At 43.3% G+C, this 27,724-nt stretch overlaps 1 long non-coding RNA gene across 3 annotated transcripts in view; it reads left to right on the top strand.

The window, feature by feature from the left end:
- Window positions 1-11,722: 11,722 nt before the first annotated feature.
- LOC127007205 (uncharacterized) overlaps window positions 11,723-27,724 on the top strand; it is a 31,271-nt gene continuing 15,269 nt past the window's right edge. The window contains exon 1 of one of the 3 annotated variants that reach the window (XR_007760109.1): window positions 11,723-11,798. This is a non-coding gene — a long non-coding RNA (uncharacterized LOC127007205). Of the gene's footprint in view, window positions 11,799-18,503; window positions 18,580-21,938; window positions 22,015-27,724 lie in introns of those variants that run through there. The other 2 variants (XR_007760108.1, XR_007760107.1) reach the window with 2 other exon arrangements.

Raw genomic sequence — 27,724 nt, 5'->3', positions numbered from 1 at the left:
AGTGCCAGGTCCTTCAAGTTGGAACAAGGAATAAGAAGTTCGAATACGAAATGCGCGGCGTTAAACTCAAAAGCGTTCAATGCGTCAAAGACTTGGGGGTCAAAATCGCGTCAAACCTCAAATTCTCACAGCAATGCATCGATGCAGCAAATAAAGCGAACAGAATGTTGGGCTTCATTAAAAGAAACTTTGTATTCAAGAATAAAGATGTAATACTCCCGCTCTACAACAGTTTAGTCAGACCCCACTTGGAATATGCGGTACAGTTTTGGTCTCCCCACCATGCAAAGGATATTGCTAAATTAGAAGGTGTTCAGCGTCGGGCAACGAAAATGATCCCTTCCTTGCGCAACAAATCCTACGAAGAAAGGCTTTCATCCTTAACATGTTCTCTTGAGAAACGTCGCCTGAGGAAAACTGATCGAATGTTTTAAAATACTTAATGGTTTCACGAATGTAGACAGATCAACATTGTTTATGATCGATGACACTTTGCGCACGAGGAACAATGGCGTAAAACTCAGATGTAGACAAGTAAATTCAGACTGCACCAAATTTTTCTTCACCAACGTTGTAGTGCGAGAATGGAATAAGCTTCCACCGTCAGTGGTCCAGTGTAACACGATTGACTTCTTCAAAAATAAGCTCGACCGTCACTTCCTTCAACTTAATATCAACTAGAGTAGAAATGCAACGTTTTGGAGTCTTCTGATTAATGTAAAATCACTTAGGTTTAAGGACAGACCACCAAGTCTGGACCATGGGGTCTGTGTGGTCTGATTTTCTGTGTAAATCTATGTAAATCTCTCTCTCTCGTTCTTGTTTTCGTGTTCTCTCTCTCGTTCTATCATTTGCTCTCGTTCATGCCCTTGCTCTCTTGCTCCAAAAAAATCCGTACAGCTTCTTTGCATTATCGACTCAAATAAAAAAAATGGTATTAGTCTTCTAGTAAGGGTCTTCCTGATCACATATATCACTGCTATTTGGTATCGTCTGTAATGAAGAAACACAGTCATACTCAGTAAGTCTTCAGGTCGTAAAACAGTGCACTATGGTTCATTTTTCCCTGTATGTTTATAATCAGATTTCTATTTTTACTTGTTTATGTAATTTCCCCAAGATTGGTTTCCGAAGGTTTCCTAAATATAGCATCAAGGACTGGAGGCTAACGATGTCTCAACTCGGATTGCTCAACCTCCTCTCACACAGGAATGTTTGTGGCTCCAGCCGTGACGGTCAGCATCCCGCCACGTCGCTGCAGGTCTGGGTCGCTATTCTCATCTTGCTTCTGCATCTCACACTAACAATTTCCAAAGGCCGAAAAGGAGATTAATCACTTTCTAATTAGTGCCTTTTTTCGGTCAGAGACGATAAAAATGTAACCTCCAGGCGAGTAAGTTAGCCCGCTTCGGACACCCCCCTCTCCCGACCGCTCAACCAGTAGCTTTCGCGACCTGATCATGACCTGCCCTGAATGGATGACTGACATATAATGCTCCATCTCTCTCTCTCTCTCTCTCTCTCTCTCTCTCTCTCTCTCTCTCTCTCTCTCTCTCTCTCTCTCTCTCTCTCTCTCTCATGCAGGCCCGTCTCCCTTTATTATAATAATAATTGTAATAAAAGTTTTATTTCGCCCAGCGGCATATATATATATATATATATATATATATATATATATATATATATATATATATATATATATATATATATATATATATATATATATATATATATATAGCTAGAAACAGGACAAGAAAACGAACGGAACGGAACAGAAGGGTTGGATGTAGGGTTACTAGGGAGTACTTGTAGGGGTACTTGGGAGAGAAGAGGGGTATAGGGGTACCAGGGAGGGGGTGCCGGAAGGGGTACCAGGGGGGAGAAGTGGGGAGGGGATTCGGAAGCAGGAATGAGGCGTGAGAACGGTTATCAAAAGGGAACATGTGTATTTGGGGTAGGCGTTGAAAAGGGTAGATTTGTGCAGCTCTTGAAAGTGTAGATTTGTAAGGATTGTAAATGGGTAGCGCTATTTCATCACTAAAAATACCCTTTTTCTACCCCTCTGCTACGTTTTTCTTCTGAGAGTGTAGAATGATCGAATTTTTAGAAGAAAATTACCTAAGCCAAATGGTTACTGAACCAACTCGACAAAATAACATATATACTAGACCTTGTTATAGCGACCCAAGATAACCTAGTCAGTAATGTTACGGAAGAACACCTCGGTTCTTGCGATCATAAATTAGCGCGCGTCGACATTAGAGCTCAAACAACAGTGACTGAAAATAAAGTAAAGATGCCCAATTTCAAAAGAGCTAATTTCGTAGGTATCCGACAAAAACTAACAAAAATACAACTATCAGATGATGGCAACGTAGAGGAAGCCTGGCTAAACTTAAAAAATCGTTTACTCACTCAGCAGTAACACATTTGTCAAACTGTGCGAGAAGCGAAGTAACACTAATAAAAGCCCACCTTAGTTTTTAACAGCGAAATTAAACATTCGATTAAGGAGAGAAAATTGTCTTACAGGCTAAAGAAAGAGAAAAGCACGCCCGAAAACATTAGACCTTATCATGAAGCCAGGCGGCGAGTAAAAAGATTAGTATGTCAGGCAAAGTGTAGATATGGAGAAAACATTGCAGCCAACTGTAAAAATAATCCGAAATCCTTCTTCAGTTATGTAAATAACAGGAAGGCGATCAGAAGTGGAAATGGATCTCTAACAAACAGTGACGGTGAACTAATGAATGACAGCCAACACGTTGCGAACTTATTAAACTATTACTTTTCCTCGGTGTTTAATACTTGCAGTCTTGGAAGACACTACTACCACCAACACCAGCGACGACAACAGTACTAACGTAAATCTCGTTCATGCATTGCCTAACTTTATAATAACTACCGATAAAGTCCTAAAAGCTCTCCAGTCCCTTAAAACAAATAAAAGTCCCGGACCTGACAAAGTATATTCTATACAGCTTAAAGAAACAAAGAGCGAAATATTATTCCCCTTCACAACCGTTTTCAATATGTCCTTGCGACAAGGCACCGTCGCTTCGGATTGGAAAAAGGCTAACGTGACACCGATTCTTATGAGAGGAGACAAAAAAATACCGGTAAATTACAGGCCCATTAGTCTAACTTCAGTTGTAGGCAAGCTACTCGAGAGCATAATTAGAGACAAAACTGTGAGTCAGGGATTCACAACATGGCTTCCGTAACAAAAGATCTTGCCTATCAAACCTATTGACCTGTTATAACGACCTCTTCTCAGTTTATGACATAGCCAAATCGCTGGTCGTAGTCTATCTTGATTTCCAGAAAGCGTTTGATAAAGTTCCACATCATAAATTACTTTATAAATTAAATTTAGCAACTAGGTATTGACGGTCAAGTACACCAATGGATCGCGAACCGATTGAGCAACGGACAACAAAGATTGGTGATCGACGGATTTAACTCAGAGTGGGCGCCTGTCACTAGTGGCGTCCCTCAGGGCTCAGTTCTTGGCCGAGTGCTCTTCATTATTTACATCAACGATGTGGATGTTGGAATCAATAATCTCATTAGTAAATTTGCAGACGACACAAAGATTGGTAACTCGGTTCACACTGACGAGGACAGACAAAGACTCCAAGAGGATTTGCATAAAATTTCAGCTTGGTCTGATGGATGGGAGATGCCCTTTAATGTAGACAAGTGCCAGGTCCTTTAAGTTGGAACAAGGAACAAGAAGTTCGATTACGAAATGCGCGGCATCAAACTCAAAAGCATTCAATGCGTCAAGGACTTGGGTGTCAAAATCGAGTCAAACCTCAAATTCTTACAGCAATACATCGATGCAGCAAATAAAGCCAACAGAATGTTGGGCTTCATTAGAAGAAACTTTTTATTCAAAAATAAAGAAATAATACTTCCGCTCTACAATTGTTTATTCAGACCCCTATTGGAATATGCGGTACAGTTTTGGTCTCCCCACCATGCAAAGGATATTGCTAAATAAGAAGCTGTTCAACGTCGGGCAACAAAAATGATCCCTTCCTTGCGGAACAAACCACACGCCTAGAGGCATTCCACCATTAACATGTTCCCTCTTGAGAAACATCGCCTCCGAGAAAACTGATCGAATGTTTTAAGACACTTAATGGATTTACGAATGTGGACAAATCAAAATTGTTTATGATCGATGACACTTTGCGAACGAGAGGCAATGGCACAAAACTTAAATGTAGACAAATAAATTCAGACTGCACCAAATTTTCTTCACCAACGTTGTAGTGCGAGAATGGAATAAGCTCCCACCTTCAGTGGTCTAGAGTAACACAATTGACTCCTTTAAAACAATTGACTCCTTTAAAACAAGCTTGACCGACACTTCTTTCAACTTAATATTAACTAGAGTAGAAATGCAAAGTTTTGGAGCCATCTGATTAATATAGATTTTTTTTCTTTCTAAGGACAGATCACCTAGTCTGGACCATTGATTGGGCCTGTGTGGTATGATTTTCTTTCAACATATTTGTAAACCTCTCTCTCTCTCTCTCTCTCTCTCTCTCTCTCTCTCTGTGTGTGTGTGTGTGTGTGTGTGTGTGTGTGTGTGTGTGTGTGCGTGCGTGTGCGTGCGTGCGTGCGTGTGTGCGTGTGCGTGCGTGCGTGCGTGCGTGTGTGTGTGTGTGTGTGTGTGTGTGTGTGTGTGTGTGTGTGATAATCATCAATATAATAACCCTTATTTTCAATAAAAGCGGTGAAGTTAAGCTTGAAAATTATTTCGGAAAATATCTGTCAATTTATCATAGCTGCTTGTCAATTGTGGGAGTTCCGTCGTGGAGCAGTTCCCAGTTTACTGCTTCCCGCGACATTGATAAGACGTACACATCGCGAGGCTCTGGTGCGACGGTCATGGCAGACTCAACAAAAAACATCTGTGGGTGAGTTGTGTGGAGGATTTGAAATGCGTGTTTGTGTTTCGCCGTTCTTTATATATATATATATATATATATATATATATATATATATATATATATATATATATATATATATATATATATATATATATATATATATATATATATATATATATATATATATATATATATATATATATATATATATATATATATATATATATATATATATATATATATATATATATATATATATATATATATATATATATATATATATATATATTCTATAAATAGATAACGTACAGACAGTGAGACAGATCGGCATGCGCAGGTCATCGCTAGATGTGTAAAAAATGGGGGGTTCCCCGGATCAGGCCACAGGGCTCAAGTCGATGGACTATAATTCTATCAACTAATTAAAGTTCTTTGACTATTTGAATTCTAATGTGGAGTGCATCTTGACACGTCACTGAAATTTCCAACCTGAGTGATTTCAATTAATGTTCACCAGCTTTGACTGTCATTCTCTTTTACTGACCGGCCTGGTGAACAAGGCTCTGCTCTCCTCAATGGTATAGAGCAGCTGGTTCAGCACCCTACATGTATGCCTGACCACCTTGGAGATCGCCCAACATTTTAAACATCTTTCTTATATTTAATCCTTCAGCTTATTCTATTAAACTGTTGTCTCCGTTGGGCTCCTCCGATTTCCAAAACCTTATTTCCGCATTCTGTCCTATCGCTCCTATACAGCCTGTGGACCCACCGAGAGGCAGTGATTTTGGGATTTTGCTTCAGCTCTGTGAGACGACCTGACTTTTACTTTTCCGATTATCCGTAAAATGATTACTGCTTCCAGGACGGAGACCCTTCTGTGTGTGCCTAGCACACCTTCTATGTACTGTCTCCACTCCTCTTGCTCAGAGACACGCCAGTCCTCGTCGACAGACCAACTTGGTCGGCTAGATTTCGATCGCCGATAGAGTCGGTCTGTCGGCTCCCTGCTACTCCCTGCCTTTGGCAAATACCCGTGCTCCCTCGTGCACGAGGGAGCAATCTCCCCCCCCCTCCCCCACTCCTCTTGCTAAAACCCCTTGTTCAGTAACGCTTATTCTCGCGCTATCAAAGACAAATAGGCAGCTCACAAAAGGCACCAGAACCTTCGCACTTCTGCTAATCACGATCCATACATTTCTGCCCAAAATCGTGCCAAATTCGACTTACCAAAAACACTTTCATCAGTATTAAATGCCAACACCGTGCTTTCTCTAATTCTACCACGGGATTCTGGCACCTAGCCAAAAATATCTCTAGCAGTTTCATTTCTTCATCTTTTTCACCTCTCCTAAATCCTGATGGCAGCACAGCTGTCACATCGATCTCTAAGGCTTAACACTTCTCTCAAACTTTCTCTAAAATCTCCACTCTGGACGATTCAGAGCATATTCCTCTTACTCATCCTCCCTTTGACTCCACTATGCCTATTATCAAGATTCTTCATAATCATGTTTTCCATGCCCTATCTGACCTCAATCCTCAGAGGGCTTATTGACCTGAAAGAGTGTCTCCTATCGTCCTTAAAACACACACACACACACACACACACACACACACACACACACACACACACACACACACACACACACACACACACACACACACGCACGCACGCACGCACGCACGCACGCAGCATGCACGCACGCACGCACGCACGCACGCACACACACACACACATACACACACACACACACACACACACACACACACACACACACACACACACACACACACGACTCCACGACTCCAGACTGGAAGCTGCAGAACGCTTAACCTCAGACCTTGCTATCATTTCCGATTGGGGCAAAAGGAACCTTGTGTCCTTCAATGCCTGAAAAACTCAATTTCTCCACCTATCAACTCGACACAATCTTCCAAATACATATCCCCTATTCTTCGACAACATTCAGGTGTCACCTTCTTCAACCCTAAATATCCTCGGTCTATCCTTAACTCAAAATCTCAACTGGAAACTTCATATCTCCTCTCTCGCTAAATCAGCTTCCTCGAGGTTGGGAGTTCTGAATCGTCTCCTCCAGTTCTTCTCCCCCGCACAGTTGCTATCCATACACAGGGGCCTTGTCCGCCCTCGTATGGAGTATGCATCTCACGTGTGAGGGGGCTCCACTCACACAGCTCTTCTGGACAGAGTACAATCTAAGGCTCTTCGTCTCATCAGCTCTCCTCCTCCTACTGATAGTCTTCTACCTCTAAAAGTCCGTCGCGATGTTGCCTCTTTTTCTATCTTCTTTCGCTATTTTCACGCTGACTGCTCTTCTGAATTTGCTAACTGCATGCCTCCCCCCCTCCCGCGGCCCCGCTGCACACGGCTTTCTACTCATGCTCATCCCTATACTGTTCAAACCCCTTATGCAAGAGTTAACCAGTATCTTCACTCTTTCATCCCTCACGCTGGTAAACTCTGGAACAATCTTCCTTCATCTGTATTTCCTCCTGCCTACGACTTGAACTCTTTCAAGAGGAGGGTATCAGGACACCTCTCCTCCCGAAATTGACCTCCCTTTCGGCCACCTCTTTTGATTCTTTTTATTGGATCAGCGAGTAGCAGGCTTTTTTATTATTGTTTCCTTTTTTTGTGCCCTGGAGCTGTCTCCTTTGTTGTAAAAAAAAAAAAAGCCATGTAATCTCACAATGACAAGGCTTAACTCCATTAGTGCAATACCACCCACCCGCCAGTCATGCCGCCTCCGCTGTGCTCCACTTGGAACAACTTATCTTCAGAGTACTTGAACCTGAAGGATGAGATAATCAAACATCTGAATCAACGTAACAGTTTAAAAAAAAAAAAAAAATTTATCAGAGGACACGGCTCAAGGGCAACAAATAGGGTACAAAACAACAAAAAAGCCCGCTACTCGCCGCTCCCATGAAAAAATAAAAGTGAAGAGTAGCCAAAAGAGAGGTCAATTTCGGGTGGAGACGTGTCTTGATACACTCTTCTTGAAAGAGGTTAGTCATAGGCAGGAGGAAATACAGGTTTAGAAGAGGAGAGATGGTGCTCCACAAAATGGAAATTGGAACGTGTGTGTGTGTGTGCGTGCGAGCGTGCGTGTGTGCGTGTGCGTGCGTGCGTGCGTGCGTGTGTGTGTGTGTGTGTGTGTGTGTGTGTGTGTGTGTGTGTGTGTGTGATAATCATCAATATAATAACCCTTATTTTCAATAAAAGCGGTGAAGTTAAGCTTGAAAATTATTTCGGAGAATATCTGTCAATTTATCATCTCTGCTTGTCAATTGTGGGAGTCCCGTCGTGGAGCAGTTCCCTGTTTACTGCTTCCCGCGACATTGGTAAGACGTACACATCGCGAGGCTCTGGTGCGACGGTCATGGAAGACTCAACAAAAAACATCTGTGGGTGAGTTGTGTGGAGGATTTGAAATGCGTGTTTGTGTTTCGCCGTTCGCTTTATATATATGTATATATATATATATATATATATATATATATATATATATATATATATATATATATATATATATATATATATATATATATATATATATATATATATATATATATATATATATCTATATATATATATATATATATATATATATATATATATATATATATATATATATATATAGATATATATATATATATATATATATATATATATATTTATATATACATATATATATATATATATATATATATATATATATATATATATATATATATATATATATATATTATATATATAGATAACTTACAGACAGAGAGAGAGATCGGCAGGCGCAGGTCATCGCTAGATGTGTAAAAAATGGGGGGTTCCCCGGATCAGGCCACAGGGCTCAAGTCGATGGACTATAATTCTATCAACTAATTAAAGTTCTTTGACTATCTGAATTCTAATGTGGAGTGCATCTTGACACGTCACTGAAATTTCCAACCTGAGTGATTTCAATTAATGTTCACCAGCTTTGACTGTCATTCTCTTTTATTGACCGGCCTGGTGAACAAGGCTCTGCTCTCAATGGTATAGAGCAGCTGGTTCAGCACCCTACATGTATGCCTGACCGCCTTGGAGATCGCCCAACATTTTAAACATCTTTCTTATATTTAATCCTTCAGCTTATTCTATTAAACTGTTGTCTCCGTTGGGCTCCTCCAATTTCCAAAACCTTATTTCCGCATTCTGTCCTATCGCTCCTATACAGCCTGTGGACCCACCGAGAGGCAGTGATTTTGGGATTTTGCTTCAGCTCTGTGAGACGACCTGACTTTTACTTTTCCGATTATCCGTAAAATGATTACTGCTTCCAGGACAGAGACCCCTCTGTGTGTGCCTAGCACACCTTCTATGTACTGTCTCCACTCCTCTTGCTCAGAGACACGCCAGTCCTCGTCGACAGACCAACTTGGTCGGCTAGATTTCGATCGCCGATAGAGTCGGTCTGTCGGCTCCCTGCTACTCCCTGCCTTTGGCAAATACCCGTGCTCCCTCGTGCACGAGGGAGCAATCTCCCCCCCATTCCCCAACTCCTCTTGCTAAAACCCCTTGTTCAGTAACGCTTATTCTCGCGCTATCAAAGACAAATAGGCAGCTCACAAAAGGCACCAGAACCTTCGCACTTCTGCTAATCACGATCCATACATTTCTGCCCAAAATCGTGCCAAATTCGACTTACCAAAAACACTTTCATCAGTATTAAATGCCAACACCGTGCTTTCTCTAATTCTACCACGGGATTCTGGCACCTAGCCAAAAATATCTCTAGCAGTTTCATTTCTTCATCTTTTTCACCTCTCCTAAATCCTGATGGCAGCACAGCTGTCACATCGATCTCTAAGGCTTAACACTTCTCTCAAACTTTCTCTAAAATCTCCACTCTGGACGATTCAGAGCATATTCCTCTTACTCATCCTCCCTTTGACTCCACTATGCCTATTATCAAGATTCTTCATAATCATGTTTTCCATGCCCTATCTGACCTCAATCCTCAGAGGGCTTATTGACCTGAAAGAGTGTCTCCTATCGTCCTTAAAACACACACACACACACACACACACACACACACACACACACACACACTCACACGCACGCACGCACGCACGCACGCACGCACGCACGCAGCACGCACGCACGCACGCACGCACGCACATACACACACACACACACACACACACACACACACACACACACACACACACACACACGACTCCACGACTCCAGACTGGAAGCTGCAGAACGCTTAACCTCAGACCTTGCTATCATTTCCGATTGGGGCAAAAGGAACCTTGTGTCCTTCAGTGCCTGAAAAACTCAATTTCTCCACCTATCAACTCGACACAATCTTCCAAATACATATCCCCTATTCTTCGACAACACTCAGCTGTCACCTTCTTCAACACTAAATATCCTCGGTCTATCCTTAACTCAAAATCTCAACTGGAAACTTCATATCTCCTCTCTCGCTAAATCAGCTTCCTCGAGGTTGGGAGTTCTGAATCGTCTCCTCCAGTTCTTCTCCCCCGCACAGTTGCTATCCATACACAGGGGCCTTGTCCGCCCTCGTATGGAGTATGCATCTCACGTGTGGGGGGGCTCCACTCACACAGCTCTTCTGGACAGAGTAGAATCTAAGGCTCTTCGTCTCATCAGCTCTCCTCCTCCTACTGATAGTCTTCTACCTCTAAAGTCCGTCGAGAGGTTGCCTATTTTTCTATCTTCTTTCGCTATTTTCACGCTGACTGCTCTTCTGAATTTGCTAACTGCATGCCTCCCCCCCCTCCCGCGGCCCCGATGCACACGGCTTTCTACTCATGCTCATCCTTATACTGTTCAAACCCCTTATGCAAGAGTTAACCAGTATCTTCACTCTTTCATCCCTCACGCTGGTAAACTCTGGAACAATCTTCCTTCATCTGTATTTCCTCCTGCCTACGACTTGAACTCTTTCAAGAGGAGGGTATCAGGACACCTCTCCTCCCGAAATTGACCTCCCTTTCGGCCACCTCTTTTGATTCTTTTTATTGGATCAGCGAGTAGCAGGCTTTTTTATTATTGTTTCCTTTTTTTGTGCCCTGGAGCTGTCTCCTTTGTTGTAAAAAAAAAAAAAGCCTTGAAATCTCACTGTGACAAGGCTTAACTCCATTAGTGCAATAGCACCCACCCGCCAGTCATGCCGCCTCCGCTGTGCTCCACTTGGAACAACTTATCTTCAGAGTACTTGAACCTGAAGGATGAGATAATCAAACATCTGCATCAACGTTACAGTTTAAAAAATTTTTTTTTTTATCAGAGGACACGGCTCAAGGGCAACAAATAGGGTACAAAACAACAAAAAAGCCCGCTACTCGCCGCTCCCATGAAAAAATAAAAGTGAAGAGTAGCCAAAAGAGAGGTCAATTTCGGGTGGAGAGGTGTCTTGATACACTTTTCTTGAAAGAGGTTAGTCATAGGCAGGAGGAAATACAGGTTTAGAGGAGGAGAGATGGTGCTCCACAAAATGGAAATTGGAACGTGTGTGTGTGTGTGCGTGCGTGCGCGTGCGTGCGTGCGTGTGCGTGCGTGCGTGCGTGTGTGCGTGTGCGTGCGTGCGTGCGTGCGTGTGTGTGTGTGTGTGTGTGTGTGTGTGTGTGTGTGATAATCATCAATATAATAACCCTTATTTTCAATAAAAGCGGTGAAGTTAAGCTTGAAAATTATTTCGGAGAATATCTGTCAATTTATCATATCTGCTTGTCAATTGTGGGAGTCCCGTCGTGGAGCAGTTCCCTGTTTACTGCTTCCCGCGACATTGGTAAGACGTACACATCGCGAGGTTCTGGTGCGACGGTCATGGAAGACTCAACAAAAAACATCTGTGGGTGAGTTGTATGGAGGATTTGAAATGCGTGTTTGTGTTTCGCCGTTCGTTTTATATATATATATATATATATATATATATATATATATATATATATATATATATATATATAGTTACATATATATATTTACATATATATGTGTGTGTATATATATATATATATATATATATATATATATATATATATATATATTGTATAAAGAGATAACGTACAGACAGTGAGACAGATCGGCATGCGCAGGTCATCGCTAGATGTGTAAAAAATGGGGGTTCCGGATCAGGCCACAGGGCTCAAGTCGATGGACTACAATTCTATCAACTAATTAAAGTTCTTCGACTATTTGAATTCTAATGTGGCGTGCATCTTGACACGTCACTGAAATTTCCAACCTGAGTGATTTCAATTAATGTTCACAAGCTTTGACTGTCATTCTCTTTACTGACCGGCCTGGTGAACAAGGCTCTGCTCTCCTCAATGGTATAGAGCAGCTGGTTCAGCACCCTACATGTATGCCTGACCGCCTTGGAGATCGCCCAACATTTTAAACATCTTTCTTATATTTAATCCTTCAGCTTATTCTATTAAACTGTTGTCTCCGTTGGGCTCCTCCGATTTCCAAAACCTTATTTCCGCATTCTGTCCTATCGCTCCTATACAGCCTGTGGACCCACCGAGAGGCATGATTTTGGGATTTTGCTTCAGCTCTGTGAGACGACCTGACTTTTACTTTTCCGATTATCCGTAAAATGATTACTGCTTCCAGGACAGAGACCCCTCTGTGTGTGCCTAGCACACCTTCTATGTACTGTCTCCACTCCTCTTGCTCAGAGACACGCCAGTCCTCGTCGACAGACCAACTTGGTCGGCTAGATTTCGATCGCCGATTGAGTCGGTCTGTCGGCTCCCTGCTACTCCCTGCCTTTGGCAAATACCCGTGCTCCCTCGTGCACGAGATTGCTCCCTCGTGCACGAGGGAGCAATCTCCCCCCCCCTCCCCCACTCCTCTTGCTAAAACCCCTTGTTCAGTAACGCTTATTCTCGCGCTATCAAAGACAAATAGGCAGCTCACAAAAGGCACCAGAACCTTCGCACTTCTGCTAATCACGATCCATACATTTCTGCCCAAAATCGTGCCAAATTCGACTTACCAAAAACACTTTCATCAGTATTAAATGGCAACACCGTGCTTTCTCTAATTCTACCACGGGATTCTGGCACCTAGCCAAAAATATCTCTAGCAGTTTCATTTCTTCATCTTTTTCACCTCTCCTAAATCCTGATGGCAGCACAGCTGTCACATCGATCTCTAAGGCTTAACACTTCTCTCAAACTTTCTCTAAAATCTCCACTCTGGACGATTCAGAGCATATTCCTCTTACTCATCCTCCCTTTGACTCCACTATGCCTATTATCAAGATTCTTCATAATCATGTTTTCCATGCCCTATCTGACCTCAATCCTCAGAGGGCTTATTGACCTGAAAGAGTGTCTCCTATCGTCCTTAAAACACACACACACACACACACACACACACACACACACACACACACACACACACACACACACACACACACACGCACACGCACGCACGCACGCACGCACGCACGCACGCACGCACGCACGCACACACACACACACACACACACACACACACACACACACACACACACACACACACACACACACACACACACACACACACACACACACACACACACGACTCCACGACTCCAGACTGGAAGCTGCAGAACGCTTAACCTCAGACCTTGCTATCATTTCCGATTGGGGCAAAAGGAACCTTGTGTCCTTCAATGCCTGAAAAACTCAATTTCTCCACCTATCAACTCGACACAATCTTCCAAATACATATCCCCTATTCTTCGACAACATTCAGGTGTCACCTTCTTCAACCCTAAATATCCTCGGTCTATCCTTAACTCAAAATCTCAACTGGAAACTTCATATCTCCTCTCTCGCTAAATCAGCTTCCTCGAGGTTGGGAGTTCTGAATCGTCTCCTCCAGTTCTTCTCCCCCGCACAGTTGCTATCCATACACAGGGGCCTTGTCCGCCCTCGTATGGAGTATGCATCTCCCGTGTGGGGGGACTCCACTCACACAGCTCTTCTGGACAGAGTGGAATCTAAGGCTCTTCGTCTCATCAGCTCTCCTCCTCCTACTGATAGTCTTCTACCTCTAAAAGTCCGTCGCGATGTTGCCTCTTTTTCTATCTTCTTTCGCTATTTTCACGCTGACTGCTCTTCTGAATTTGCTAACTGCATGCCTCCCCCCCTCCCGCGGCCCCGCTGCACACGGCTTTCTACTCATGCTCATCCCTATACTGTTCAAACCCCTTATGCAAGAGTTAACCAGTATCTTCACTCTTTCATCCCTCACGCTGGTAAACTCTGGAACAATCTTCCTTCATCTGTATTTCCTCCTGCCTACGACTTGAACTCTTTCAAGAGGAGGGTATCAGGACACCTCTCCTCCCGAAATTGACCTCCCTTTCGGCCTCCTCTTTTGATTCTTTTTATTGGATCAGCGAGTAGCAGGCTTTTTTATTATTGTTTCCTTTTTTTGTGCCCTGGAGCTGTCTCCTTTGTTGTAAAAAAAAAAAAAGCCATGTAATCTCACAATGACAAGGCTTAACTCCATTAGTGCAATACCACCCACCCGCCAGTCATGCCGCCTCCGCTGTGCTCCACTTGGAACAACTTATCTTCAGAGTACTTGAACCTGAAGGATGAGATAATCAAACATCTGAATCAACGTTACAGTTTAAAAAAAAAAAAAAATTATCAGAGGACACGGCTCAAGGGCAACAAATAGGGTACAAAACAACAAAAAAGCCCGCTACTCGCCGCTCCCATGAAAAAATAAAAGTGAAGAGTAGCCAAAAGAGAGGTCAATTTCGGGTGGAGACGTGTCTTGATACACTCTTCTTGAAAGAGGTTAGTCATAGGCAGGAGGAAATACAGGTTTAGAGGAGGAGAGATGGTGCTCCACAAAATGGAAATTGGAACGTGTGTGTGTGTGTGCGTGCGTGCGCGTGCGTGCGTGCGTGTGCGTGCGTGCGTGCGTGTGTGCGTGTGCGTGCGTGCGTGCGTGCGTGTGTGTGTGTGTGTGTGTGTGTGTGTGATAATCATCAATATAATAACCCTTATTTTCAATAAAAGCGGTGAAGTTAAGCTTGAAAATTATTTCGGAGAATATCTGTCAATTTATCATCTCTGCTTGTCAATTGTGGGAGTCCCGTCGTGGAGCAGTTCCCTGTTTACTGCTTCCCGCGACATTGGTAAGACGTACACATCGCGAGGCTCTGGTGCGACGGTCATGGAAGACTCAACAAAAAACATCTGTGGGTGAGTTGTGTGGAGGATTTGAAATGCGTGTTTGTGTTTCGCCGTTCGCTTTATATATATATATATATATATATATATATATATATATATATATATATATATATATATATATATATATATATATATATATATATATATATATATATATATATATATATATATATATATATATATATATATATATATATATATATATATATATATATATATATATATATATATATATATATATATATATATATATATACATATATATATATATATATATATATATATATATATATATATATATATATATATATATATATATATATTCTATAAATAGATAACGTACAGACAGTGAGACAGATCGGCATGCGCAGGTCATCGCTAGATGTGTAAAAAATGGGGGGTTCCCCGGATCAGGCCACAGGGCTCAAGTCGATGGACTATAATTCTATCAACTAATTAAAGTTCTTTGACTATCTGAATTCTAATGTGGAGTGCATCTTGACACGTCATTGAAATTTCCAACCTGAGTGATTTCAATTAATGTTCACCAGCTTTGACTGTCATTCTCTTTTACTGACCGGCCTGGTGAACAAGGCTCTGCTCTCCTCAATGGTATAGAGCAGCTGGTTCAGCACCCTACATGTATGCCTGACCGCCTTGGAGATCGCCCAACATTTTAAACATCTTTCTTATATTTAATCCTTCAGCTTATTCTATTAAACTGTTGTCTCCGTTGGGCTCCTCCAATTTCCAAAACCTTATTTCCGCATTCTGTCCTATCGCTCCTATACAGCCTGTGGACCCACCGAGAGGCAGTGATTTTGGGATTTTGCTTCAGCTCTGTGAGACGACCTGACTTTTACTTTTCCGATTATCCGTAAAATGATTACTGCTTCCAGGACAGAGACCCCTCTGTGTGTGCCTAGCACACCTTCTATGTACTGTCTCCACTCCTCTTGCTCAGAGACACGCCAGTCCTCGTCGACAGACCAACTTGGTCGGCTAGATTTCGATCGCCGATAGAGTCGGTCTGTCGGCTCCCTGCTACTCCCTGCCTTTGGCAAATACCCGTGCTCCCTCGTGCACGAGGGAGCAATCTCCCCCCCCCTCCCCCACTCCTCTTGCTAAAACCCCTTGTTCAGTAACGCTTATTCTCGCGCTATCAAAGACAAATAGGCAGCTCACAAAAGGCACCAGAACCTTCGCACTTCTGCTAATCACGATCCATACATTTCTGCCCAAAATCGTGCCAAATTCGACTTACCAAAAACACTTTCATCAGTATTAAATGGCAACACCGTGCTTTCTCTAATTCTACCACGGGATTCTGGCACCTAGCCAAAAATATCTCTAGCAGTTTCATTTCTTCATCTTTTCACCTCTCCTAAATCCTGATGGCAGCACCGCTGTCACATCGATCACTCCCGCTCAACACTTCTCTCCCCCTTACTCTACAATCTCCACTCGGGACGATTCAGAGCATATTCCTCTTACTCATCCTCCCTTTGACTCCACTATGCCTATTATCAAGATTCTTCATAATCATGTTTTCCATGCCCTATCTGACCTCAATCCTCAGAGGGCTTATTGACCTGAAAGAGTGTCTCCTCTATCGTCCTTGAAAAAACACACACACACACACACACACACACACACACACACACACACGCACGCACGCACGCATACACGCACGCACGCACGCACGCACGCACGCACGCACACACACACACACACACACACACACACACACACACACACACACACACACACACACACACACACACACACGACTCCACGACTCCAGACTGGAAGCTGCAGAACGCTTAACCTCAGACCTTGCTATCATTTCCGATTGGGCCAAAAGGAACCTTGTGTCCTTCAGTGCCTGAAAAACTCAATTTCTCCACCTATCAACTCGACACAATCTTCCAAATACATATCCCCTATTCTTCGACAACACTCAGCTGTCACCTTCTTCAACACTAAATATCCTCGGTCTATCCTTAACTCAAAATCTCAACTGGAAACTTCATATCTCCTCTCTCGCTAAATCAGCTTCCTCGAGGTTGGGAGTTCTGAATCGTCTCCTCCAGTTCTCCCCGCACAGTTGCTATCCATACACAGGGGCCTTGTCCGCCCTCGTATGGAGTATGCATCTCACGTGTGGGGGGGCTCCACTCACACAGCTCTTCTGGACAGAGTAGAATCTAAGGCTCTTCGTCTCATCAGCTCTCCTCCTCCTACTGATAGTCTTCTACCTCTAAAAGTCCGTCGCGATGTTGCCTCTTTTTCTATCTTCTTTCGCTATTTTCACGCTGACTGCTCTTCTGAATTTGCTAACTGCATGCCTCCCCCCCCTCCCGCGGCCCCGCTGCACACGGCTTTCTACTCATGCTCATCCTTATACTGTTCAAACCCCTTATGCAAGAGTTAACCAGTATCTTCACTCTTTCATCCCTCACGCTGGTAAACTCTGGAACAATCTTCCTTCATCTGTATTTCCTCCTGCCTACGACTTGAACTCTTTCAAGAGGAGGGTATCAGGACACCTCTCCTCCCGAAATTGACCTCCCTTTCGGCCACCTCTTTTGATTCTTTTTACTGGATCAGCGAGTAGCAGGCTTTTTTATTATTGTTTCCTTTTTTTGTGCCCTGGAGCTGTCTCCTTTGTTGTAAAAAAAAAAAAAGCCTTGAAATCTCACTGTGACAAGGCTTAACTCCATTAGTGCAATAGCACCCACCCGCCAGTCATGCCGCCTCCGCTGTGCTCCACTTGGAACAACTTACCTTCAGAGTACTTGAACCTGAAGGATGAGATAATCAAACATCTGCATCAACGTTACAGTTTAAAAAAAAAAAAAAATTTATCAGAGGACACGGCTCAAGGGCAACAAATAGGGTACAAAACAACAAAAAAGCCCGCTACTCGCCGCTCCCATGAAAAAATAAAAGTGAAGAGTAGCCAAAAGAGAGGTCAATTTCGGGTGGAGACGTGTCTTGATACACTCTTCTTGAAAGAGGTTAGTCATAGGCAGGAGGAAATACAGGTTTAGAGGAGGAGAGATGGTGCTCCACAAAATGGAAATTGGAACGTGTGTGTGTGTGTGCGTGCGTGCGCGTGCGTGCGTGCGTGTGCGTGCGTGCGTGCGTGCGTGTGTGCGTGTGCGTGCGTGCGTGCGTGTGTGTGTGTGTGTGTGTGTGTGATAATCATCAATATAACAACCCTTATTTTCAATAAAAGCGGTGAAGTTAAGCTTGAAAATTATTTCGGAGAATATCTGTCAATTTATCATATCTGCTTGTCAATTGTGGGAGTCCCGTCGTGGAGCAGTTCCCTGTTTACTGCTTCCCGCGACATTGGTAAGACGTACACATCGCGAGGTTCTGGTGCGACGGTCATGGAAGACTCAACAAAAAACATCTGTGGGTGAGTTGTGTGGAGGATTTGAAATGCGTGTTTGTGTTTCGCCGTTCGCTTTATATATATATATATATATATATATATATATATATATATATATATATATATATATATATATATATATATATATATATATATATATATATATATATATATATATATATATATATATATATATATATATATATATATATATATATATATATATATATATATATATATATATATATATATATATATATATATATTGTATAAAGAGATAACGTACAGACAGTGAGACAGATCGGCATGCGCAGGTCATCGCTAGATGTGTAAAAAATGGGGGGTTCCCCGGATCAGGCCACAGGGCTCAAGTCGATGGACTACAATTCTATCAACTAATTAAAGTTCTTCGACTATTTGAATTCTAATGTGGAGTGCATCTTGACACGTCACTGAAATTTCCAACCTGAGTGATTTCAATTAATGTTCACCAGCTTTGACTGTCATTCTCTTTTACTGACCGGCCTGGTGAACAAGGCTCTGCTCTCCTCAATGGTATAGAGCAGCTGGTTCAGCACCCTACATGTATGCCTGACCGCCTTGGAGATCGCCCAACATTTTAAACATCTTTCTTATATTTAATCCTTCAGCTTATTCTATTAAACTGTTGTCTCCGTTGGGCTCCTCCGATTTCCAAAACCTTATTTCCGCATTCTGTCCTATCGCTCCTATACAGCCTGTGGACCCACCGAGAGGCATGATTTTGGGATTTTGCTTCAGCTCTGTGAGACGACCTGACTTTTACTTTTCCGATTATCCGTAAAATGATTACTGCTTCCAGGACAGAGACCCCTCTGTGTGTGCCTAGCACACCTTCTATGTACTGTCTCCACTCCTCTTGCTCAGAGACACGCCAGTCCTCGTCGACAGACCAACTTGGTCGGCTAGATTTCGATCGCCGATAGAGTCGGTCTGTCGGCTCCCTGCTACTCCCTGCCTTTGGCAAATACCCGTGCTCCCTCGTGCACGAGATTGCTCCCTCGTGCATGAGGGAGCAAGAGGGAGCAATCTCCCCCCCCCTCCCCCACTCCTCTTGCTAAAACCCCTTGTTCAGTAACGCTTATTCTCGCGCTATCAAAGACAAATAGGCAGCTCACAAAAGGCACCAGAACCTTCGCACTTCTGCTAATCACGATCCATACATTTCTGCCCAAAATCGTGCCAAATTCGACTTACCAAAAACACTTTCAGCAGTATTAAATGCCAACACCGTGCTTTCTCTAATTCTACCACGGGATTCTGGCACCTAGCCAAAAATATCTCTAGCAGTTTCATTTCTTCATCTTTTTCACCTCTCCTAAATCCTGATGGCAGCACAGCTGTCACATCGATCTCTAAGGCTCAACACTTCTCTCAAACTTTCTCTAAAATCTCCACTCTGGACGATTCAGAGCATATTCCTCTTACTCATCCTCCCTTTGACTCCACTATGCCTATTATCAAGATTCTTCATAACCATGTTTTCCATGCCCTATCTGACCTCAATCCTCAGAGGGCTTATTGACCTGAAAGAGTGTCTCCTATCGTCCTTAAAACACACACACACACACACACACACACACACACACACACACACACACACACACACACACGCACGCACGCACGCACGCACGCACGCACGCACGCACGCACGCACGCAGCACGCACGCACGCACGCACGGACGCACGCACGCACGCACGCACGCACACACACACATACACACACACACACACACACACACACACACACACACACACACACACACACGACTCCACGACTCCAGACTGGAAGCTGCAGAACGCTTAACCTCAGACCTTGCTATCATTTCCGATTGGGGCAAAAGGAACCTTGTGTCCTTCAGTGCCTGAAAAACTCAATTTCTCCACCTATCAACTCGACACAATCTTCCAAATACATATCCCCTATTCTTCGACAACACTCAGCTGTCACCTTCTTCAACACTAAATATCCTCGGTCTATCCTTAACTCAAAATCTCAACTGGAAACTTCATATCTCCTCTCTCGCTAAATCAGCTTCCTCGAGGTTGGGAGTTCTGAATCGTCTCCTCCAGTTCTTCTCCCCCGCACAGTTGCTATCCATACACAGGGGCCTTGTCCGCCCTCGTATGGAGTATGCATCGCACGTGTGGGGGGGCTCCACTCACACAGCTCTTCTGGACAGAGTAGAATCTAAGGCTCTTCGTCTCATCAGCTCTCCTCCTCCTACTGATAGTCTTCTACCTCTAAAAGTCCGTCGCGATGTTGCCTCTTTTTCTATCTTCTTTCGCTATTTTCACGCTGACTGCTCTTATGAATTTGCTATCTGTATTCCTCACCCTCCTTCCGAGGTCCCGGTGGTACAGGCTTTCTGCTGATGCTCTTCCATATAATGTTCAAACCCCTTATGCAAGATTTAACCAGTATCTTCACTCTTTCATCCCTCACGCTGGTAAACTCTGGAACAATCTTCCTTCATCTGTATTTCCTCCTGCCTACGACTTGAACTCTTTCAAGAGGAGGGTATCAGGACCTCTCCTCCCGAAATTGACCTCCTTTCGGCCACCTCTTTTGATTCTTTTTATTGGATCAGCGAGTAGCAGGCTTTTTTATTATTGTTTCCTTTTTTTGTGCCCTGGAGCTGTCTCCTTTGTTGTAAAAAAAAAAAAAGCCTTGAAATCTCACTATGACAAGGCATAACTCCATTAGTGCAATAGCACCCACCCGCCAGTCATGCCGCCTCCGCTGTGCTCCACTTGGAACAACTTATCTTCAGAGTACTTGAACCTGAAGGATGAGATAATCAAACATCTGCATCAACGTTACAGTTTAAACTTTTTTTTTATTTTTTATCAGAGGACACGGCTCAAGGGCAACAAATAGGGTACAAAACAACAAAAAACCCCGCTACTCGCCGCTCCCATGAAAAAATAAAAGTGAAGAGTAGCCAAAAGAGAGGTCAATTTCGGGTGGAGAGGTGTCTTGATACACTTTTCTTGAAAGAGGTTAGTCATAGGCAGGAGGAAATACAGGTTTAGAGGAGGAGAGATGGTGCTCCACAAAATGGAAATTGGAACGTGTGTGTGTGTGTGTGCGTGCGTGCGCGTGCGTGCGTGCGTGCGTGTGTGCGTGTGCGTGCGTGCGTGCGTGTGTGTGTGTGTGTGTGTGTGTGTGTGTGTGTGTGTGTGTGTGTGTGTGATAATCATCAATATAATAACCCTTATTTTCAATAAAATCGGTGAAGTTAAGCTTGAAAATTATTTCGAAGAATATCTGTCAATTTATCATATCTGCTTGTCAATTGTGGGAGTCCCGTCGTGGAGCAGTTCCCTGTTTACTGCTTCCCGCGACATTGGTAAGACGTACACATCGCGAGGTTCTGGTGCGACGGTCATGGAAGACTCAACAAAAAACATCTGTGGGTGAGTTGTGTGGAGGATTTGAAATGCGTGTTTGTGTTTCGCCGTTCGCTTTATATATATATATATATATATATATATATATATATATATATATATATCATATAAATATATATATATATATATATATATATATATATATATATATATATATATATATATATATATATATATATATATATATATATATATATATATATATATATATATATATATATATAAATAGATAATGTACAGACAGTGAGACAGATCGGCATGCAGGTCATCGCTAGATGTGTAAAAAATGGGGGGTTCCCCGGATCAGGCCACAGGGCTCAAGTCGATGGACTATAATTCTATCAACTAATTAAAGTTCTTTGACTATTTGAATTCTAATGTGGAGTGCATCTTGACACGTCACTGAAATTTCCAACCTGAGTGATTTCAATTAATGTTCACCAGCTTTGACTGTCATTCTCTTTTACTGACCGGCCTGGTGAACAAGGCTCTCTCCTCAATGGTATAGAGCAGCTGGTTCAGCACCCTACATGTATGCCTGACCGCCTTGGAGATCGCCCAACATTTTAAACATCTTTCTTATATATAATCCTTCAGCTTATTCTATTAAACTGTTGTCTCCGTTGGGCTCCTCCGATTTCCATAACCTTATTTCCGCATTCTGTCCTATCGCTCCTATACAGCCTGTGGACCCACCGAGAGGCAGTGATTTTGGGATTTTGCTTCAGCTCTGTGAGACGACCTGACTTTTACTTTTCCGATTATCCGTAAAATGATTACTGCTTCCAGGACAGAGACCCCTCTGTGTGTGCCTAGCACACCTTCTATGTACTGTCTCCACTCCTCTTGCTCAGAGACACGCCAGTCCTCGTCGACAGACCAACTTGGTCGGCTAGATTTCGATCGCCGATAGAGTCGGTCTGTCGGCTCCCTGCTACTCCCTGCCTTTGGCAAATACCCGTGCTCCCTCGTGCACGAGATTGCTCCCTCGTGCACGAGGGAGCAATCTGCCCCCCCTCCCCCACTCCTCTTGCTAAAACCCCTTGTTCAGTAACGCTTATTCTCGTGCTATCAAAGACAAATAGGCAGCTCACAAAAGGCACCAGAACCTTCGCACTTCTGCTAATCACGATCCATACATTTCTGCCCAAAATCGTGCCAAATTCGACTTACCAAAAACAATTTCATCAGTATTAAATGCCAACACCGTGCTTTCTCTAATTCTACCACGGGATTCTGGCACCTAGCCAAATATATCTCTAGCAGTTTCATTTCTTCATCTTTTTCACCTCTCCTAAATCCTGATGGCAGCACAGCTGTCACATCGATCTCTAAGGCTTAACACTTCTCTCAAACTTTCTCTAAAATCTCCACTCTGGACGATTCAGAGCATATTCCTCTTACTCATCCTCCCTTTGACTCCACTATGCCTATTATCAAGATTCTTCATAATCATGTTTTCCATGCCCTATCTGACCTCAATCCTCAGAGGTCTTATTGACCTGAAAGAGTGTCTCCTATCGTCCTTAAAACACACACACACACACACACACACACACACACACACACACACACACACACACACACACTCACACACGCACGCACGCACGCACGCACGCACGCAGCACGCACGCACGCACGCACGCACGCACGCACGCACGCACGCACGCACACACACACATACACACACACAGACACACACACACACACACACACACACACACACACGACTCCACGACTCCAGACTGGAAGCTGCAGAACGCTTAACCTCAGACCTTGCTATCATTTCCGATTGGGGCAAAAGGAACCTTGTGTCCTTCAGTGCCTGAAAAACTCAATTTCTCCACCTATCAACTCGACACAATCTTCCAAATACATATCCCCTATTCTTCGACAACACTCAGCTGTCACCTTCTTCAACACTAAATATCCTCGGTCTATCCTTAACTCAAAATCTCAACTGGAAACTTCATATCTCCTCTCTCGCTAAATCAGCTTCCTCGAGGTTGGGAGTTCTGAATCGTCTCCTCCAGTTCTTCTCCCCCGCACAGTTGCTATCCATACACAGGGGCCTTGTCCGCCCTCGTATGGAGTATGCATCGCACGTGTGGGGGGGCTCCACTCACACAGCTCTTCTGGACAGAGTAGAATCTAAGGCTCTTCGTCTCATCAGCTCTCCTCCTCCTACTGATAGTCTTCTACCTCTAAAAGTCCGTCGCGATGTTGCCTCTTTTTCTATCTTCTTTCGCTATTTTCACGCTGACTGCTCTTCTGAATTTGCTAACTGCATGCCTCCCCCCCCTCCCGCGGCCCCGCTGCACACGGCTTTCTGCTCATGCTCATCCCTATACTGTTCAAACCCCTTATGCAAGAGTTAACCAGTATCTTCACTCTTTCATCCATCACGCTGGTAAACTCTGGAACAATCTTCCTTCATCTGTATTTCCTCCTGCATACGACTTGAACTCTTTCAAGAGGAGGGTATCAGGACACCTCTCCTCCCGAAATTGACCTCCCTTTCGGCCACCTCTTTTGATTCTTTTTATTGGATCAGCGAGTAGCAGGCTTTTTTATTATTGTTTCCTTTTTTTGTGACCTGGAGCTGTCTCCTTTGTTGTAAAAAAAAAAAAAGCCTTGAAATCTCACTATGACAAGGCTTAACTCCATTAGTGCAATAGCACCCACCCGCCAGTCATGCCGCCTCCGCTGTGCTCCACTTGGAACAACTTATCTTCAGAGTACTTGAACCTGAAGGATGAGATAATCAAACATCTGCATCAACGTTACAGTTTAAACTTTTTTTTATTTTTTTTATCAGATGACACGGCTCAAGGGCAACAAATAGGGTACAAAACAACAAAAAAGCCCGCTACTCGCCGCTCCCATGAAAAAATAAAAGTGAAGAGTAGCCAAAAGAGAGGTCAATTTCGGGTGGAGAGGTGTCTTGATACACTTTTCTTGAAAGAGGTTAGTCATAGGCAGGAGGAAATACAGGTTTAGAGGAGGAGAGATGGTGCTCCACAAAATGGAAATTGGAACGTGTGTGTGTGTGTGTGTGTGTGTGCGTGTGTGTGTGTGTGTGTGTGTGCGTGTGTGTGTGTGTGTGTGTGTGTGTGTGTGTGTGTGTGTGTGTGTGTGTGTGTGTGTGTGTGTGATAATCATCAATATAATAACGCTTATTTTCAATAAAAGCGGTGAAGTTAAGCTTGAAAATTATTTCGGAGAATATCTGTCAATTTATCATATCTGCTTGTCAATTGTGGGAGTCCCGTCGTGGAGCAGTTCCCTGTTTACTGCTTCCTGCGACATTGGTAAGACGTACACATCATGAGGTTCTGGTGCGACGGTCATGGAAGACTCAACAAAAACATCTGTGGGTGAGTTGTGTGGAGGATTTGAAATGCGTGTTTGTGTTTCGCCGTTCGTTATATATATATATATATATATATATATATATATATATATATATATATATATATATATATATATATATATATATATATATATATATATATATATATATATATATATATATATATATATATATATATATATATATATATATATATATATATATATATATATATATATATATATATATATATATATATATATATATATATCCTATAAATAGATAACGTACAGACAGTGAGACAGATCGGCATGCGCAGGTCATCGCTAGATGTGTAAAAAATGGGTGGTTCCCCGGATAACACCACAGGGGTCAAGTCGATGGACTATAATTCTATCAACTAATTAAAGTTCTTTGACTATTTGAAGTCTAATGTGGAGTGCATCTTGACACGTCACTGAAATTTCCAACCTGAGTGATTTCAATTAATGTTCACCAGCTTTGACTGTCATTCTCTTTTACTGACCGGCCTGGTGAACAAGGCTCTGCTCTCCTCAATGGTATAGAGCAGCTGGTTCAGCACCCTACATGTATGCCTGACCGCCTTGGAGATCGCCCAACATTTTAAACATCTTTCTTATATATAATCCTTCAGCTTATTCTATTAAACTGTTGTCTCCGTTGGGCTCCTCCGATTTCCAAAACCTTATTTCCGCATTCTGTCCTATCGCTCCTATACAGCCTGTGGACCCACCGAGAGGCAGTGATTTTGGGATTTTGCTTCAGCTCTGTGAGACGACCTGACTTTTACTTTTCCGATTATCCGTAAAATGATTACTGCTTCTAGGACAGAGACCCCTCTGTGTGTGCATAGCACACCTTCTATGTACTGTCTCCACTCCTCTTGCTCAGAGACACGCCAGTCCTCGTCGACAGACCAACTTGGTCGGCTAGATTTCGATCGCCGATAGAGTCGGTCTGTCGGCTCCCTGCTACTCCCTGCCTTTGGCAAATACCCGTGCTCCCTCGTGCACGAGATTGCTCCCTCGTGCTCGAGGGAGCAATCTCCCCCCCCTCCCCCACTCCTCTTGCTAAAACCCCTTGTTCAGTAACGCTTATTCTTGTGCTATCAAAGACAAATAGGCAGCTCACAAAAGGCACCAGAACCTTCGCACTTCTGCTAATCACGATCCATACATTTCTGCCCAAAATCGTGCCAAATTCGACTTACCAAAAACACTTTCATCAGTATTAAATGCCAACACCGTGCTTTCTCTAATTCTACCACGGGATTCTGGCACCTAGCCAAAAATATCTCTAGCAGTTTCATTTCTTCATCTTTTTCACCTCTCCTAAATCCTGATGGCAGCACAGCTGTCACATCGATCTCTAAGGCTTAACACTTCTCTCAAACTTTCTCTAAAATCTCCACTCTGGACGATTCAGAGCATATTCCTCTTACTCATCCTCCCTTTGACTCCACTATGCCTATTATCAAGATTCTTCATAATCATGTTTTCCATGCCCTATCTGACCTCAATCCTCAGAGGGCTTATTGACCTGAAAGAGTGTCTCCTATCGTCCTTAAAACACACACACACACACACACACACACACACACACACACACACACACACACACACACACACACACACACACACGCACGCACGCACGCACGCACGCACGCACGCACGCACGCACGCAGCACGCACGCACGCACGCACGCACACACACACATACACAAACACACACACAAACACACACACACACACGACTCCACGACTCCAGACTGGAAGCTGCAGAACGCTTAACCTCAGACCTTGCTATCATTTCCGATTGGGGCAAAAGGAACCTTGTGTCCTTCAATGCCTGAAAAACTCAATTTCTCCACCTATCAACTCGACACAATCTTCCAAATACATATCCCCTATTCTTCGACAACATTCAGCTGTCACCTTCTTCAACACTAAATATCCTCGGTCTATCCTTAACTCAAAATCTCAACTGGAAACTTCATATCTCCTCTCTCGCTAAATCAGCTTCCTCGAGGTTGGGAGTTCTGAATCGTCTCCTCCAGTTCTTCTCCCCCGCACAGTTGCTATCCATACACAGGGGCCTTGTCTGCCCTCGTATGGAGTATGCATCTCACGTGTGGGGGGGCTCCACTCACACAGCTCTTCTGGACAGAGTAGAATCTAAGGCTCTTCGTCTCATCAGCTCTCCTCCTCCTACTGATAGTCTTCTACCTCTAAAAGTCCGTCGCGATGTTGCCTCTTTTTCTATCTTCTTTCGCTATTTTCACGCTGACTGCTCTTCTGAATTTGCTAACTGTATGCCACCCACCTTCCCGCGGCCCCGCTGCAC

Source organism: Eriocheir sinensis, chromosome 34 (assembly GCF_024679095.1).
Source record: "Eriocheir sinensis breed Jianghai 21 chromosome 34, ASM2467909v1, whole genome shotgun sequence".
NCBI lineage: Eukaryota > Metazoa > Arthropoda > Malacostraca > Decapoda > Varunidae > Eriocheir > Eriocheir sinensis.
This window is presented reverse-complemented; position numbering and strand designations above follow the sequence as displayed.